This window comes from Ictidomys tridecemlineatus, unplaced genomic scaffold (genome assembly GCF_052094955.1).
Source record: "Ictidomys tridecemlineatus isolate mIctTri1 unplaced genomic scaffold, mIctTri1.hap1 Scaffold_385, whole genome shotgun sequence".
NCBI classification, from domain to species: domain Eukaryota; kingdom Metazoa; phylum Chordata; class Mammalia; order Rodentia; family Sciuridae; genus Ictidomys; species Ictidomys tridecemlineatus.
The window spans coordinates 81249-98125 of record NW_027522532.1 but is presented as its reverse complement, the minus strand read 5'-3'; the positions used below and the strand labels follow the sequence as shown (position 1 = coordinate 98125).

At 38.9% G+C, this 16877-nt stretch overlaps 1 long non-coding RNA gene across 1 annotated transcript; it reads right to left on the bottom strand.

Moving 5' to 3' along the window:
• Positions 1 to 11609: 11609 nt before the first annotated feature.
• Positions 11610 to 16392, bottom strand: LOC120885745 (uncharacterized). Its single transcript, XR_013433083.1, has 4 exons — positions 16229 to 16392; positions 15423 to 15597; positions 13621 to 13769; positions 11610 to 11820 (listed from the first exon to the last, which is right to left on the bottom strand). It is a non-coding gene; the product is annotated as an uncharacterized LOC120885745 (long non-coding RNA).
• Positions 16393 to 16877: the final 485 nt, after the last annotated feature.

Genomic DNA, 16877 nt, shown 5'->3' with positions numbered 1-16877 from the left:
TTTCTCCAGGGTGCTCTAGGATTTTCTGGCCAGCAAGTTCCAGGGTAGGAGATATCTGTGCTGCATCTTCAAAAGTGGGTGTGAAAGGACTCATAAGGCACCATCAGGGCCAAGAAAGTGGAGAAAGCACAGAAAATGCCTAATTTCAGAGGTGCAAGATGTCTCCACACAGCCAAGGGCACAACACTCAGACCACATACCTGATTTTTAAGGGTCGCTTGACATTGACCACCACCACAACTTTGATAAACAACTGCAGGATGAGGGAGAGAAGGAGGGTCCCAGTGGGTACAGGCACTAGGATGCTTTGTACAGGCTAAGAAGTTAAGCCATGGAATAGTTAGTTTCACCTGTATACCTTTTGACCCAGAAATGTAATTTTTAGCATATGTGTCTTAGGGAAACAATAGAACAGCATATATTCAGGGTTTTGTCCCATTATTTAGATAGCAAAATGTAGCAAAAACTCAACTCAAATATTATTAGTGGTAAATTGGTTAAAATATAGCATGACCATTTAATGTACTACTTGGTTATTTTAAATGGATTTAGGGGAAAAAACTGTTATGTATTGCTGGGCTCAGTGGAGCATGAGTATAATTCCAGAAGCTTGTGAGGCTGACTTAGGAGGTTTGCAAATTCAAAGCCAGAATCAGCAACTAAGGGAGGAACTAAGCAATTTAGTGAGACCCTGTCTCAAAAACTATAAAGGCTGAGCATGTGGCTTGGTGGTTGAGTGCCCTTGAGTTCAATACCTTGTATCCCTTCTCCCCTCTCTCCCCAAAAACGATATGAAACATTAAACACTGTATAAGTGGGTTCCTGGTTTAGAAACCCTAAATTTTTATTTCCTGAAATGCTGATGTTGGAATGGGCCTGCTGCCCTGTGTTCTGTATTTGTCTAAAGCCTAGACCAGAACCAGACATAAGCAAGCATCCTTCTTCCTGTTTGCTGTCCCCTGACTTTTTCTCTTGGCTTATGCCTTTTAAATTAGGAGCTACTCTGGTGGGTGACTAACAGGAGGAAATACAGGTTTGACACTTCTGTCCCTCTCCCCAAACAAACCCAGCACTCCATTCTTAGTACTCTGTTTTGAACATTCTTCTTCATTTGCAAAATAGATATGGAAACGTAGAATTCTAGAAAGCTGGACCATTTAGAATTTAGTCAAATCTAAAATTATGTGTATTGGTTTGTTTTATGTATGTTTGACATTAATCTCTGAAAACTATTTGTATTAGAGCAATTCAAACCACAACTAATTTCTGAATTTCTCTTTGTTAGGGCATGCCAGAGCAGTGGGCATGACTCCAACACAGTGAAGCAGAAACATCTAAGCTTTACTCCTCCTGATAAGACATCAGACAGTGGTAAAACACTGAATCACTTGGAAACTTGAGAAGCACTGATAGATGAACAGATCATTTCCGGAAAAATGAAAGGCTAAGCTATATTGTCCCTACTTTCTCCAACATAGAAATTGCTTTCTGTCAACTGTCCAAATGGCTCTTGAACATCTTCTGGAATCTGAGGATTAATTTGATCTCATACTTTTGTTAGAAATTGAATTGGATGTTTTACATTTTTTTCCATATTTATTATACATTATAATTAAACATGATAGTGGGACTGACACTTGTTCCATGTTGTTGTATTTACTTGAGGTGTTTTCTCTCCTTACTGCCTTAAATGATTTTCAGTTTAGAAGGAAAAAGTTGGAATTATAGACATGTTTATGCTAGAAATATGTTTATTGTCAGTGACATAGAAGGAATTTTTGCTTTATAAATGCATAGACATTGAAATAAAAAATATTGCAAGGTCTTTTCAGTTTTGAAGAAGGTCAGCAAGATCCCTTAAATTGTTCTTCCTGTGTCACAGGAAACTCAGTGAGGGTCTCTATTATCTGCTCAATTTTAAAACCTAAAATTTATACTAAAGAATCCATTAATTAGATATAATTTTATTTCTAGAAACTTAAAGGTAATAACCAAAAATTAAAGTCTACAAAGATTTTCTAAAGGGTATTGGTTAAATTATGAAAACACACATATTAAGGCACTATCAATTTAGCCATTAGAATAATGTTATGATCAGATATTAGGAATGATGATGCTGGCATATAGTTTTAAATTTTATTGATTTTTCTTTTTCTTTCTTTCTGTTCCCTTTTTTTTTCTTTTTCTTTTTTCTTTTCATTTGCTTGCTTTAACTTAAATTGTTCTTTTGGCTTTGGCCTCTAAAAGCTAGATTACTGAATTTAGCTCCCTTTTCTTCTCTCCTCTGTGTATTTAATGCTATAAATTCCCCTAAGTGCTCTAAATGCTTACACAGTGCTTTGGATACATTGTGCAATTATAATACATTGTAGTTTCTTCGTTTTAATTCAAAACATTTAAAAATTCCCTTGAGACTATTTTTACTCATGTGTTATTTATAAATGTATTATTGAATTCCCAAATATTTGGGGATTTTTCAGTTCTGTTTCTATTAGTGATTTTTAGCTTAATTTCATTGTGATATAAAAATATGTTTTATTTTATTTCCAATGTCTTAAATTTATTGATGACTCTTTTACAGCACAGGACATGGTGGACCTTTCTGAATTTTATATAAACTTGAAAAGAATGTGTACTTTATTTTTTTTTGGAGTAGAGTATTTTAGAAATGCCAATAAGATCAAGTTGATTGATAGCGCCACTCAGGTCAACTATATCCTTATTGATTTTCTGCTTCCTTCATCTATCAAGCCCTGAGAGATGTGTTTGGAAGTCTGCAACTTTAGGGGTGAATTTTGTCAATTTCTCCTTGAGTTATCAGTTTTGGTGTCACATATTTAGATGTCTGTTGTTAAATGCTTACATATTTAGAATTGTTATGTCTTTTTGGAGTTTGTCCCTCTTTATCCCTGATAATTTTCCATATTCTGAAATGTACTTCATGTAAAATTAATAAAGCTATTGCAGATTTTCATTGATTAGTTTCTATAGTGTATCTCTGTTCATCTTTTGGCTTTAATTGCATCTGAGTCTTCTTAATCATAGACAATATATGGTAGAGTCTTGTTTCTTTATTCAGTTTGAAACTTTTTCTTTAATTGTCATTTTAGACTATTCACATTTAAAGTGATTATTGGTAGAGTTGGAATAGTATTTAATGCATTTATAACTGCTTTCTCTCTTTTGCATTTGTTCTTTATGCATTTTCCCATTTTTCTGGTTATAATTAATATTTTATATGATTTTGTATTATCCCCTTTCTTAGAAAAAGGAGGTCAGAAGAAGTTCTTCAGAAAGCTAATATTCAGTTACCGTATGAACTAGCAATACTACTACTAGATATATATCCAAGAAAATTAAAAGCATATGTCCAGGGCTAGGGTTGTGGATAAGGAGAAGCATGCTTGCCTTGCATGTGTGAGGCACTGGGTTCCAATCTCAGCACTACATCAAAACAGAAAATTAAATAAAAATAAATAAATAAACAAAAAGCATATGTCAATGGAGTAGGAGATGTAGCTCAATGGCAGAGTGCCTAGCAGGCCCTGGGTCAGTCCACAGCACTGACAAAAAAAGTCAATAAAAGCACATATTCACACAAAACATGCACAAAGTTTTCATAGCAGTGTTATTTAGAATAGCAAAAATTGGAAACAATCCAATTTCCTGTCACCTGATGAACAATGGAATATTATTTGGCCATAAAAGGGAAGGAAGTTCTGATACATGTACACCATTGACCCTTGAATGTGTTCTACTAAGGAAAACAGGTGAGGCAGCAGAGGGAATTGGATTTGCATATGCTTTCCCTGATGCTTTTTGCCCCATTGCCTGATTCCAGTTCAAGTAAGCAGTTAAAGTAGTTTTGACAGTAGTAGTTTTGACAGTAGATCTATTTAGAACACTTTCCAGAGCCATTTTCAAAACCCTTTTGTTTCATGTATTCATTTAGCCAATATTGAATTTAATCCCTGCCTTGTGCAAGGCACTGTTTAACTTGCTGCCTAGAGAACCCACAAAAATTCCTGCCCTGTAGAACCTACATTCTAGTAGAAGGAGAGAAACTATAAGGGAAATAAGAATAATACCTTAAGCAAAGGACTCTTTAAATGATGGACTGGCAGGAGAGTGAGAGTCAGGGGGTTGTTTTCAAAAGGGTTCCATACCTAGGGAAGAGCATGGCAAGCAGAAGAGCATTACAAGCATGGAAAGCCCTGAGGCAGGAATGTTCCTAGTGCAGTGAAAGATCTTTAAGGGCTTTAGCAGAGTCACAGTGCACTGAGCAAGCAGTAGGCTGTGAGGGTCAGTGAGTGAGGCCCTAGTAGTGTTTTGTAGGGCTTCTGGCTTCCACTCTAAGATGGGGAAACCAGTGGAAAGTTTTGAGCAGAGGCATAAAATGGTCTTACTTAAATATTAAGAGGCTCACTCTGGTCAATTTGTTCAGAAGAGATTCTCAAGGAAGGCCAAGGCAGAAGCAAGAAGACCAATTATAAAGCTGTTGCAATAATTCAAGTGAGAAATGACAGAAATGTAGACAAGAATGGCATCAGTGGAGTGATTAAAAAAAAACAATAATCAGATTCTGGATGTATTTTGAAAGGAGTGTCTATGTAAAGAAGAGTTGAGGGTAGTTCCAAGAGTTATGGCCTAAGAATGGGAATGATGAAATTGAAGTGTCCCTTAGTTGAGATGGGAAGGACTGTAAGATGGGTAGAGGGGTTGGGGTGGTAATTGGGAGTTTAGTTGTGAGCATTTTAACGTGTTTTAGATATGTGAAAGTTAAGACACCTAGTAAGATCTTCAAATGGATATGTTGATGAGGCTGTTGGGTATGCAAGCCTGGGATCCAGGTTAGAGAGATAAAATTGAAGCTTCTCAGCTGCAAGGCAAGATGAGGTCACAGAGTCAAGTGGGAATAAATGGACAGAAATTTACCTTGCACCCTGACATAGTCCATAACTAAGAGTTAATGAGGCAGACCAGCAAGGAGACCAAGAAGGAATGGAAGGAAAGACAGGGACAAAGATATGCCCTGAAATATATAGGCAAAAAGGTCAGCTTGGCAGAAACCATGGTTATGTCAATAAAGATAAAGACTGAGACTTGATCAATTAAGATATAATGTTGGTGAAAACTTGATGAATGGCCACATCTACTTTTGGTTAAAATAAAGTAACTAGGACCATCTTAGTCTTTCTTGCTGAAAATGACTCCAAGAGACTAGATTATACAAAACAGTAGTTTTCAAGATGCTGTATCAGACATTGAATGAAGGACAGTGATGTCAGAAAGTAAGTAACAACTGAAATGAACCCTACAACTGCCCCAATTTCTAGGCCATGTACAGGGAGGCATAACCCAGATGGGGCATTGCTGGACAAGCTAAGAAAATAGAAAATATGGACACTCTCAAGCTCTGGGGAGGACCCCCCTTAAGAATTCAACAGAAATCGATGTGAAGAGCCACTGTAAAGACTGAGATATAATTATCTTATGAGATTGGCAAGAACTGGGCTGAGGTGTAGTTCAGTGGCAGAGTGCTTGCCTAGCATGCACAAGGTCCTTGGTTCAACCTCCATCAGTAGGAACAAACCCTGGGGCTGGGTGTGATGGTACACGCCCATAGTCCCAGCTAGTTCGAACACTGAGGATCACTTGAGCTCATGTCTGGGCAACATAGTGAGACCCCCCAGCTCAGAAGAACAAGATCAGAAGGAGTAGTGCCTGCCACGTGTGTAGGGTTGGGAGTAGTGCCTGTTTCTATCAGCCACCATGGAAAACCTTATCACTCAAAAGATATTGAGAAGAGTCATAAGAGTCTTGTCTCAATGATAGGAAATAATTACCCTTAAACACTGTTTCAGTTCCACCTAACAAATCTTACAAATGAGACACAAATAGCTTAAAACTGTATCCCAGAACAAAGCTCAAGAATATTTATAGGGCCACAATCACAACCATGGTTCTACTTATGCCTCAGAAGGGGCTTGTCCTCAGTGTCCTCTGCTGTGGATCTGATTAGACCCTAGTGAAACTGGCTAACTCTTATATGTCATCAACTATCAGTAGATACGAGGTGATAAAAGATGGGCTGGTCATCCATGAGCTTGCTACTGTCCATTCCCTGGGCTCAATATGGAAAAACACCTTGGCCTACAGGTAGAGCAGTCACATGGGCATAGTTAGAATAGGTAACCTGGAGGAAAGGTTGAGAGTTGTACACCAGGTTCTCATAAGATACCATGAATCTAAAGGGATTGCCACTTGTACCAGAGCCTGTACCTGGAGATGAAGGAACATGGGCCCAAAAAAAGCAGATTCTGCTAGAACACGTCCACAAGCTAAAGGAAGACAAGACCTGTGAGAATCCTGACTGACCTTGCTGAGGCCCACTTTTGTGAAGAGCATCTCCAGGCCAAGAAAGGAGGAGGAGATCATCAAGACTGTCCAAAGAGGATGAAGCCCAGAAATAAAGTTGTACCTTTAGTGTGGCCTCCAGAGTTAACACAGATCTGCCTTTCAAATAAAAGATGGCTTGGTCTGCCTGGGAAAAAGTCAGAAAATATTGATAGGAATCCAGAAGTGGTCAGGATGCAACAGGCACCCAGACCTCCAGTCAAAGCTTTAACAAAGAGACAAAAGGGTAGGAAAATATAGTCTATTATGAGGAGAAAATATTTAGATGGAACCAACCCATACTTGACTCAGATAAAAGAATTAGCACACAAGGTCATGAAAATAATTTTTATAATTATGTTTCAGGGTTTAAAACATTACGCATTTTGAAGGCAAATTTTTAAATGATGGAAACCAAACTTAGTTACATATTGTGATTTGGATATGACATGTCCCTGAAAAGCTCCAGTGTTAATGCAGAGATATTTGTAAGAGAAATGATAGGATTGTGACAGCCATAACCTAATCACTCTCTCCTAGTTTGAATGGATAGTTGGTCATTATAGAAGTGTGGCTGGAGCAGATGGGTAACTGCAGGGTGCCCTCAAAGGGATTTTTGCCCTGTACCCCTTTTCCCCTTCTCTGCTTCTATGTTTCCTGGCCTAATTGAGCAGAACAGCTCTCCTCCGCCGTGCCCTCCTGCCATGATGTTCTGCTTCACCTTGAGCCCAGAGCAGTGGAGTCAGCGCACCATGGACTAAACCTCTAAAACTGTGAGCCAAGATACCTGTTCCTCTAACTTTGTCTTGTCAGGTATTTTGGTCACAGTGAAACAACTGACTAACACATTATGAAACTATAATATGTGAGACTAGATTAATGATAGATTAGTGCAGTATTGGAAACTACCACGGTGAAACATAGGGAGAGATGTGAAAACAGCTTTTCAATGAAATAGCATCAGTGAGCTTTGAGACAGTTTCAAGTGTTCTCATGATGTGTAATGAAGTTCTGAAAGAAAAAATCAATCCAGAAATCTATCTCCCAAAAGCCAAATAAAGGCTTTCTCAAATGCAGGAAATTTAAACTACTTCTAACTACTTGAATAAGTATATAAATTTCTGCTATATAAGTATCTTTAAAAAATAAAACAATTTAAATAAAAATAATAACAGTGGAGGCAGAAGATATGCTTGTGTAAAATGACAACAAAAGCCTCAGGGCCAAGAACAACAACCCTAAGTTTCTTGCCCTGTGTGACATTGTGTGTCACGTGATGGTCAAGTGTTATCACTGAAAGATGCAAACATTCAAAAATAAGAGAGAGTTGTACCTAATCTCTGAGGAATGAGAATAATAAAAAGTGAGAAATGCTGGAAGAGGGATGGAGTAACAGGAACGCTCCTGTATTGCTAGTGGGAGGCTCCCTCCAGAAGAGAAATTTTTCAGGTTCCCACAAAATGAAACATGACCTTACCACATAACCCAGCAATTTGTTTGTTAAATAATGAAAACAGCCATATTAAGGCACTATTCAATTTAGCCATTAGAATAATATGTTCCTAGGTATTTACCCCCAGGCATTGAAACATGTCCACACACAAAAAAACCTATGAAAAATTTTATAGCATCTTTATTCGTGTTTGCCAAACTTGGAACCAAGACTGGCTCTAGCTAAGCAGTTCCTTTGACACAGAATGAACAACCAAGATGTATTTCAAAAAGTGAATGGGAGGTCTGTGCACAACTCAGTGGTAGAGCACATACCTCGAATGCTGTGGCCCTGGGTTCCATCCCCAGTACTACAAAATGAATAAAAGAAATCAAATGTATATGTTATATCCATACAATAAAATAGTAGTCATGGATAAAAATTGAGATATCATAACAACAATAGACATGACAGAACTTTATTTACTTGCTTATTATAGGGAACGAACATGGAAAATATGGTGTGGGCATATTAGATTCTTAAAGATGTTTAAGAGAATAGTGCTTAATGATGTCTTTCAGTTTAAAGGGGTTAGATGCTCTCCAATTGCAAGTTGAATGTGTGGGCTGGAAGTGTTCATCCATGCTAGGGCACTTGCCCAGCATGTACGTAGAGGATATCTCAAGTATGAAGAATTTTAAAAACTCAATAATTGCAGGGATTCAGAAATGTGAAGAGGTTGAGTAGTAGGTGTTTAGTGCAGTGAATTTATTAGTTGATGTTATAATGGTGGATACATGACAATATTAAATCTCAAAACCCACAGAATTATATAATACAATGCACAATTATATAATAATACCTAATAAGAAATTACATAATACAATGCCAAACTCACTGTAATGTAAAGTTGTAAACTTTGGATTCATAGAAGTATATCCATATTTGTTTATTTGTTTAGAGTTCTTGGATAGCATGCACGAGTTCCCCAGATTTCAAGTGCCAGCCAAAAAACAACAAAATATACTTATATTTAGATACGTATACACATGAATATCAATATAATAATTATACTGTACTGTAATGCAAGATATTAATAATAAGAGCATGAGGGGCCAACATGGGAACATTTCAGGATCCCCATTTTAAGGCCCAGTATGCATTTAGAAACTGCATTTGCAAGGCTATCTAGTTGTCTTTTCAGTTTTGAAGAAGGTCAGCCAGATCTCATTAAGTGTTCCTCCTGTCTCACAGCCAACTTAACAAGGGTCTCTACTGTCTGCTTAATCATAAAACTTAAAACTTCTAGAAATAATTTCACTTCTAGAAATTTAAAGGTAATATTCAAAACTAAAGAATACAAAGATTTTCTAAGAGATTGGTTAAATTATGAAAAGACCCATATTAAGGCACTATTCAATTTAGCTATTAGAATCATTTTATGGTCAGTTATTAGGAATGATGAATCTGGCATATAGCTTTTGAAGGAAAAGAGTTTCAGTAGATACAAATTGTTTTGAAATGTGAAAATGTGACTTTTAAAAAGCTTGGGAAGGTTTAACAAGATAGTCCACATTGGTAGTAGGATTGTCATCATTTTTATTTATATTTTTATGCAACCCAGGTGGGGTTTTTGCTTTTCTTGATTTTGTTTTCTTTAAGCAAGTGTATGCATTTATACTTAAACTCAGAAAAGATGAAACTGCCAGGCCTGGGGGCACACACCTGTAATCTCAGCTTCTATAGACGCTCAGGCAGGAAGATCTCATATTTCAGCCCTCCTGGGCAATTTAGAGATACTCTGTCTCAAAATAAATGAAAAAAAGGCCTGGTGTATAGCTCAGCAGTGGAGCAATTATTTGCTTAGCGTGTTTTGGGGTTAAATTCCTAAAAAACCATAACAATCCATAAACTTTATATATTATAACTTTGTTGAGCTACTTTAAGAATGTCACAAGTGCTATACCCTATGGTTGCACACCTGTAATCTCAGTTACTCAGGAGGCAAAAAAAAAAAAAAAAAAAGGAGGATCACAAGTTCAAGACCAGCCTCAAGTATTTGGTGAGATCCTATCTCAAAAATAAAAATAAGGATTAGGAATGTAGCTGACTGGCAATGCCACCTCTGTTCAACCATCAGTATTTCAGGCCCCCCAAAAAAGAATGTCACAGATGTTGTTCTATTTTTAGGCCTTACACCTAGTTGCAACAAATAGAACTCCAGAACTTCCAAATCCAGACAAACTTTCCCCAGTATTTCACGATTTCTTACAAAAGTGTTTGGAAGTGGATGTGGAGAAAAGGGGTTCAGCCAAGGTATTGTTAGAGGTAAATTTCAAAATGATGTGATTTGGATAAAATATTGACTCTTTTTGAATAACCCACAGAAAGTTTCCATTTCACTATTCATTGATCACTACCAATAAGGCAGCTGCTATATTTTAGGACTTCATCTGCCAGGAGTAAAAGTTTAATTTTGTGAGTTTGTTTTGCTATATTATCAAATATTGTGTCCATTCAATGCTGGCATGAGTGTATTAATGGGCTGTTTAACTGTTGATTTTTAGAATTTAAAACAATTAAAAACAACTCTGTTTTCAAAACAGTTTATGAAAGCTATGGTTGTGATTATGAGATGTTTGGGCAGGTATTAAAATATGGGTTGATTAAGTCAATTGTATTCATAAGTAGTCTTCAGGCCTTAGTTGAAAGAACATGTTTTGCTTCTAAATTATGCACTTTTTGTTTCCTCTCTTTAGCAGCACCCATTTCTGAACTTGGCAAAACTGCTAGCAAGTTTAACTCCACACATCCTGGCAGCCAATGTGGTTCTCAAGAATAGCTACTTTACATGGCATCCTATTCTTTAATTTTCTGAAAAGAAAATTTTTTAAAACTATAATAAAGTGTTCATTATTGTAAAAGACTTGTAACATAAAATTTGCCATTTTAGCCATGATAAGTGACCAACTCAAAGGCATTTATTACACTCACAATATTGTACAAGCTTCTGTTTCCAAAACAGTTTTGTCACTCCAAACAGAAGCTCTGCCACCATGTAAGTAATAACTCTCATTCCTCCTCCTTCACTCCTTGGCTGCCACCAGTCTTTTTTTGCTTTTATTTGTTCTAATTAGTTATACATTGATGAAGGCCACAACCAAGTTAAGATGGTGCCTGGCAGTTTGCTAGGAGGAGTGGTTTCTGAGTCAATGCCAGGGAGCCATTAAGATGATAAGGATCCCTTAATAACTGAATGCTATATCTAGTTTATGTTAATTAAGTTAAGCTGTGTGTAATTAGTTGGGTATATGTACCTCTGCAGTCTGGCAGAGAGGTGGTGCCTGCTATCTAGCATACCCGCTACTTTGAGTCCCTCTCAGTTCCCGCTGAGTTCACTGGCAATAAAGTACTTCCCGCTTCAACCTTCAAGTTGTTTGTCATCTCCCAGTTATTTCACCCAGCTGGACAACGGCAATACATGACAATAGAATGCACTTTGACACATCATACACAAATGGTGTATAAGTTCTCATTTTTCTGGTTGTACATGATGTAGAATCACACCAGTCATGTAGTCATACATGCATATAGGGTAATAATGTCTGATTCATTCTACTCTTCTTCCTACCCCCATACCTTGCTTCCCACCTTTCACTCCCCCCTGCCTAATCCAAATAATTCTATTCTTCCATAGCCATGCTCCTTATTTTGAATTATTGCCAATATATCAGAGAAAACATTTAGAATTTGGTTTTTGTAATTGGCTTATTTTGCTTAGTATGATATTGTCCACTTCCACCCATTTACTGGCAGATGCCATCACTGCCTTCTTCTTTAAAACTGAGTAATATTCCATTTTGTATAGAGACCACATTTTCTTCATCTGTTGAAGGACTCCTAGGTTTGTTCCATAGTTAAACTATTGCGAGTTGAGCTGCTTTATAACATTGATGTGGCCACGTCACTGTTGTATGCTGATTTTAAGTCCACTGGGAATAAAGAAGTGGGATAACTGGGTCAAATTGTGGTTTTATTCCAAGTTTTCTTCGAAATCTCCATACTGCTTTCCATAATGGTTACACTATTTTGGAGTCCCACCAGCAATCTATGAGTGTGTCTTTTCCCCCACAATCTCGCCAACATTTCTTGTTACTTGTCTTCTTGATAATTGCCATTCTGACTGAAGTGAAATCAAATCTGATAGTTTTGATTTTTATTTCTTTAATTGCTAGAGATGATGAACATTTTTTCACATATTGGTTTATGAACATATATCTTCTGAGAATTGTGTGTTTAGTTCCTTAGTCAATTTATTGATTGGGTTATTTGGTTTTGGGGTGTTAAGATTTTTGATATCTTTATATATTCTGGAAATTAGTGCTATATCTGATGCGTGTGTAGTAAAAATGTTCTGAAACTCTGTGGGCTCTCTCTTCACATTATTGATCATTCCTATTGCTGAGAAAAAGCTTCTGAGTTTGAATCCATCCCATTATTTTTAAGGAATATTGTTTTATAGCCCAGAATATGACCTGTTACTGAAAGTATTATGTGCCCTCAAAGGGATCAGGAGTTCTGTAGTTGTTGGGTGTTGTATTCTATAAAGTCTTTTAGGCTAAGGTAGTTGATACTCTTGCTCAAAACTTCTATTTCTTTATTAATATTTTTGCCAAATTAATATATTTACTGAGAGACAGATATCAAAATCTCCCATGGTGATTTGTAACTGTGTGTTTCTCCCTTTCATTCTGTTAATTTTTGCTTCATATATTTTAAAGTTCTGTTACTGGGTACAAGAACATTAATTATTGTCATATCTGTCTTCAGAATTTCTATTTATGGTAATACTTTTCAAGTTTATTTTATCTAATATTAATTCAGCAGTTCCAACTTTTCATTCTTTATTTTTTCATTCTTATTTTCCTGATTTTTAATTTTCAATATATCTGTATCTTTACATTTAAAGCACATCACTTGTAGATATGATTAGATCTTGATTTTTTAACCCATTCTGATAATCTCTGCCTTTCAACTGGGGTTTTAATTCATTCTATTCAGTGTAATATTGATATATTTGGATTTAGGCCTCATATTTTGCTCTTTGTTTCCTGTTTGTACCATCTGGCCTTTGCTCTAAATCTTAAATTTTTAGCATCAACTTAGAGTTAATGTTTTTATTTAAAATGTAACAGTATATTCTAAGTCCATACTATTATATATAGAGTTAGTTTCACATAACTAAGCACACAGACTCTAAAACTAACATTGCTTCTACCACATGTCTCTTCTCTTTGGGGCAGCTCTCTGAGGTCAAGGTAAATTTCCTTGCAGCTTACTAGACCTTGGTTCAAGCCTCAAAATCTCTGGGAAGTGACACAACACAGTGAAATATCACAGGTCCCCTTTGACTTGTCAAAGCTTTCTACCATAGACAGAATTCTGCATAGCAAAGGAAAAGAGTTACACCTATGATTGTTTACAGATGTGGAGATTTTCCTAACCAGGTGTGAGTGTGCCCCTCCTTCACCCCACTGCCCTACCTGGGGGACAGGACTGGCAAATTTGCAGAAGCCAGGGAGATCAAAAGCAATCCTGTTTCCTTCATTTTGAAAAAATCACATATTAGAAGTTCTCTGGTGGGCTGAGATGATCGAGTCTGGGGTCAGCTGGCAGGAAGTACTCCAAGTACATCCTTCCACCTCCCTAAAAGGTCCCATAGAGAGGCCAGGAGAAGCAGCATATGCAGTCAGAAAACAAAAGAACTTAGTCTTCCCTAAGGTTGGACTCACCCTAGTGGTTGACATGGAAGACAGAGATGAAGCATGGGGTCTGCTCAGGCAGGACCCTGAGGTTTTGTTCCTTCCCATCTTTTCTAGCACCAAGCTCCTTCAGACTGGAAGAGCTGGAGAGAATTCTTGGGCAAACACAGTGAGAAGTCCTGAAAGAAACAAGACTGCCTGTGAACTTGCCTGTGGGAGTGGTGTAGGGATTACTTAGAACACTACAAATAGTCATATTTGTTTAAAGCACATTTTAGTGTAGCAGGAGTCAAAGTCATTTTCAAAGTCAAAGAAATGTTATTAGTCTCTTCCTCATCTGCCAATCATATACCCAGACACACCCAACTCAAAGACGTATGTTCAATGCTTAGCTGCCTTTCTCCCTCCTCTTCCATCCCTCCATGCTTTGCCTTCCTCCCAGGTGGACAGGCAGCAGAAGTACTTACTGTGACTAGTGAAAGACAGGAAGGTGAGTCTGAAAGAAACTGGTGCTTTCTCTAGTAACTTGGCTTCTCCTTCAAAGAACCTTCTAAACTTCCTCCACTCCATTCCTCCCACTCAATGAAGAACAGTAAAGTTCAAATTCTGCACAGAGAATCTTGGTGCATAAAAAAAATCTGGCCTCCCTTTTTCTTTAAGCAATCCAAGAAAAGGATTATGCATTTGCTTGAGTTGGTTGGGTTTTGTATCAGGGCTCTGAGCTAGGAGAAATGGTGTGAGTGAAATCACACATATTTACATTTGGTTTGTATAAGCCAGTTTCATCTGGAAAAGTCAGTACTGCTACACTAGAATTTTTTTTCAACTCCAAAGGGGTGAAATATTTGTAGCTCAGTACCCAGAGATGTGAATTGTGCCTTCAATTTCATCATTTTATTGTTTCATTTGAGCGTCTTTGTTACAATGTAAATATATGTATCTATTTTGACATAGAAGATAATCCATCCAACATTCCATCCCAGACAATAGCAATACTACATAATTTTACTCTTGACAACATCTCTATGGCAACAACTAGAAAGTTTTTATGTTTATCCAGGGAAGAATATCAATTAAAGGTAAAATGTTCTTGAAAATTTACACACTTTTTTTTGAAGCCAAATAGCACAAGGCATACCAGAGTTCGTCCTGCTGCTAAAATTATGATTTTGTTTTAAGATCAGGCAAAGTATCCAGAAATAAATTTCAATACTCTTCTTGATGTTTTGCTGAAGCAAGGCTTAGTGGCTTAATTGCAGGAAGACAGCCCAAAGGCAGGTCCTTCTGTAACAACACTGCCTGCTTTCCAGCTATGGGGCTTCCCTGAGCAGCAGAGTAATAGAAATGGCCTCTTGTCACTGCCCAAACCTCTTCTCATGCCAGACTCCTACAATCGGAACCCTAAGGCAGCATACATGGCCTGAATGTATCAAAAGACTTTTAATGCCCTAATGCCCACATTGCTCCTCCCACTGCCCACCCAGGACCTTCCACTGTCCCTGTTGTAACATCTGTATGAAGGTGAATACTCTTCCTCCCTGTCCAATCACCAATTCATTCCTAGGCACCTGATCAGGACCAGGAACCTTACAGCATAAGTGGGCTGGAGGTGGGTACAAGACTAGCCTCCCAGACTCTTTAAGAGTGGCTCCCAGCCACTCTTGGACACTTACATCTGTTGTGGCTTCTATGTCAGTATGTGTTCTGAGAGGCTGGCCTTGCTTGAACAGATGATGACATGCAAAGGGCATCCCATCTGTGCTGAGCCTGGTGGAGTCTAGGGGATGAAAGGCAGTGACTGTCCCATCCCCTGGCTTACTGGTACTAAATACCTGATCTGTAGGCTGGCTGTTCCCATCTTCTGGAGGTCTTTGCCTGTCTTGATCTGGGTGTCCCAGTTGGAGGGTTTTCTGGGTTCTGAATGCTCTCTCATGTACACACCCTGCAGGGTTCTCCAAGGGCAGAAGTATGGATGGGAAGGGTGTTCTTTACATCCTTAACCAACATCTGAGTAAATAGAGGCCCAGAGTTATTGCATATCCTGCTCCAGGTAACACCAGGTAGGTCTAGTCTCTAAAAACCTCACTCATGACTAGTGACCCATTGAGCCATGGAGTCCTAACTGTGCTCTAACAATGGAAATGCCAGGTTCTCCCTGAGATGGGAGCCTGTGTGTAGGGCCAATAGAAGGCGGCCTAGAAGACAGCTTTGGGGGAGGCCTTATTATTTGGGGATGATGGAGGCTAGGCTAGATATAATCTTGAAGCCTGCCTCCTCTCCCCATAGGAGTCTGAGCACCACTGTAGGTGGGTGAACAACTATGTGGAACAGTATAATATCAAGCTGTTCTTGCTTCTGCTTGGTCCCCTTTGCCTGTACCTGGATGCCCAGCTGGTGACATGTGTCATCTCCCTTTTGTGCACCAGAGAGATGCTGTTCTCCTTGGACAAGGTCATGGCGGATCCATGCAGTCCCCAGGGCCCACACTGACAACATCAGTGTTGTGTGGGTGGAGGGGTGGAGAGCCAAGAGGTGGGGTAATGGAGGGCAGGTCTAGGGAAAAGCCCCTTGGGAGAACCTGTCAAAGACATGTTCAAGTTTAGTGGGGTCAGGGAGCTAGGTGGGGTAGGCTACATACACTGTGGAGCAGAGATTCTAGCTGGGCCAGAGAGAGGAGTAATGAAGGTAAAACAGGGAGAGCAGGAGGACAGCGCAGCTGGTGGAAGGAGGTTTCCGTTGGGAGTACTGGACTAACTGTCCAGTCCAAGGAGGAAGAGTTGGTGGGCGGGGCTATCTGAGGGAGACGTCATGGAGGGAGGAGTCGAGCCCAGGGGCGGGGCCAGTGAGCAACTGTCCGCAGTGTTGGCTTCTTAGCACGTGCACAGCTTCCTAGTGGCTATATCTTCCACAGCCACCTTACTGTCATTCATCTTGAGGCTGTTGATCCAGGCTCTAGAGGTGAGCATTGCCAGGCGCCGCAGGGATAGGTAAGTGGGACTTGGGGCCTGTGTCAGGATACTCGGCTGCACAGAGTCAACTTGTACCTCTTCCTCCCGCCACTCTCTGTGCATTCTCCAATGCCCTTGGCCCTGATGGTGCCTCATTAGTCCTTTCACACCCACCTCTTCAGATGCAGCTCAGAAATCTTCTTCTCCTGGAGCTCGCTTGTCCTGCTCGCTCTTTGGTGCATTGCTTCCAGAACCTACTGTGCGCTAGGTGTGCTACGCTGTGGGTTATTTGAGGCATGGGAAAAGAGATGAGTAAGTACATGGTGCACTTGTGTTGAT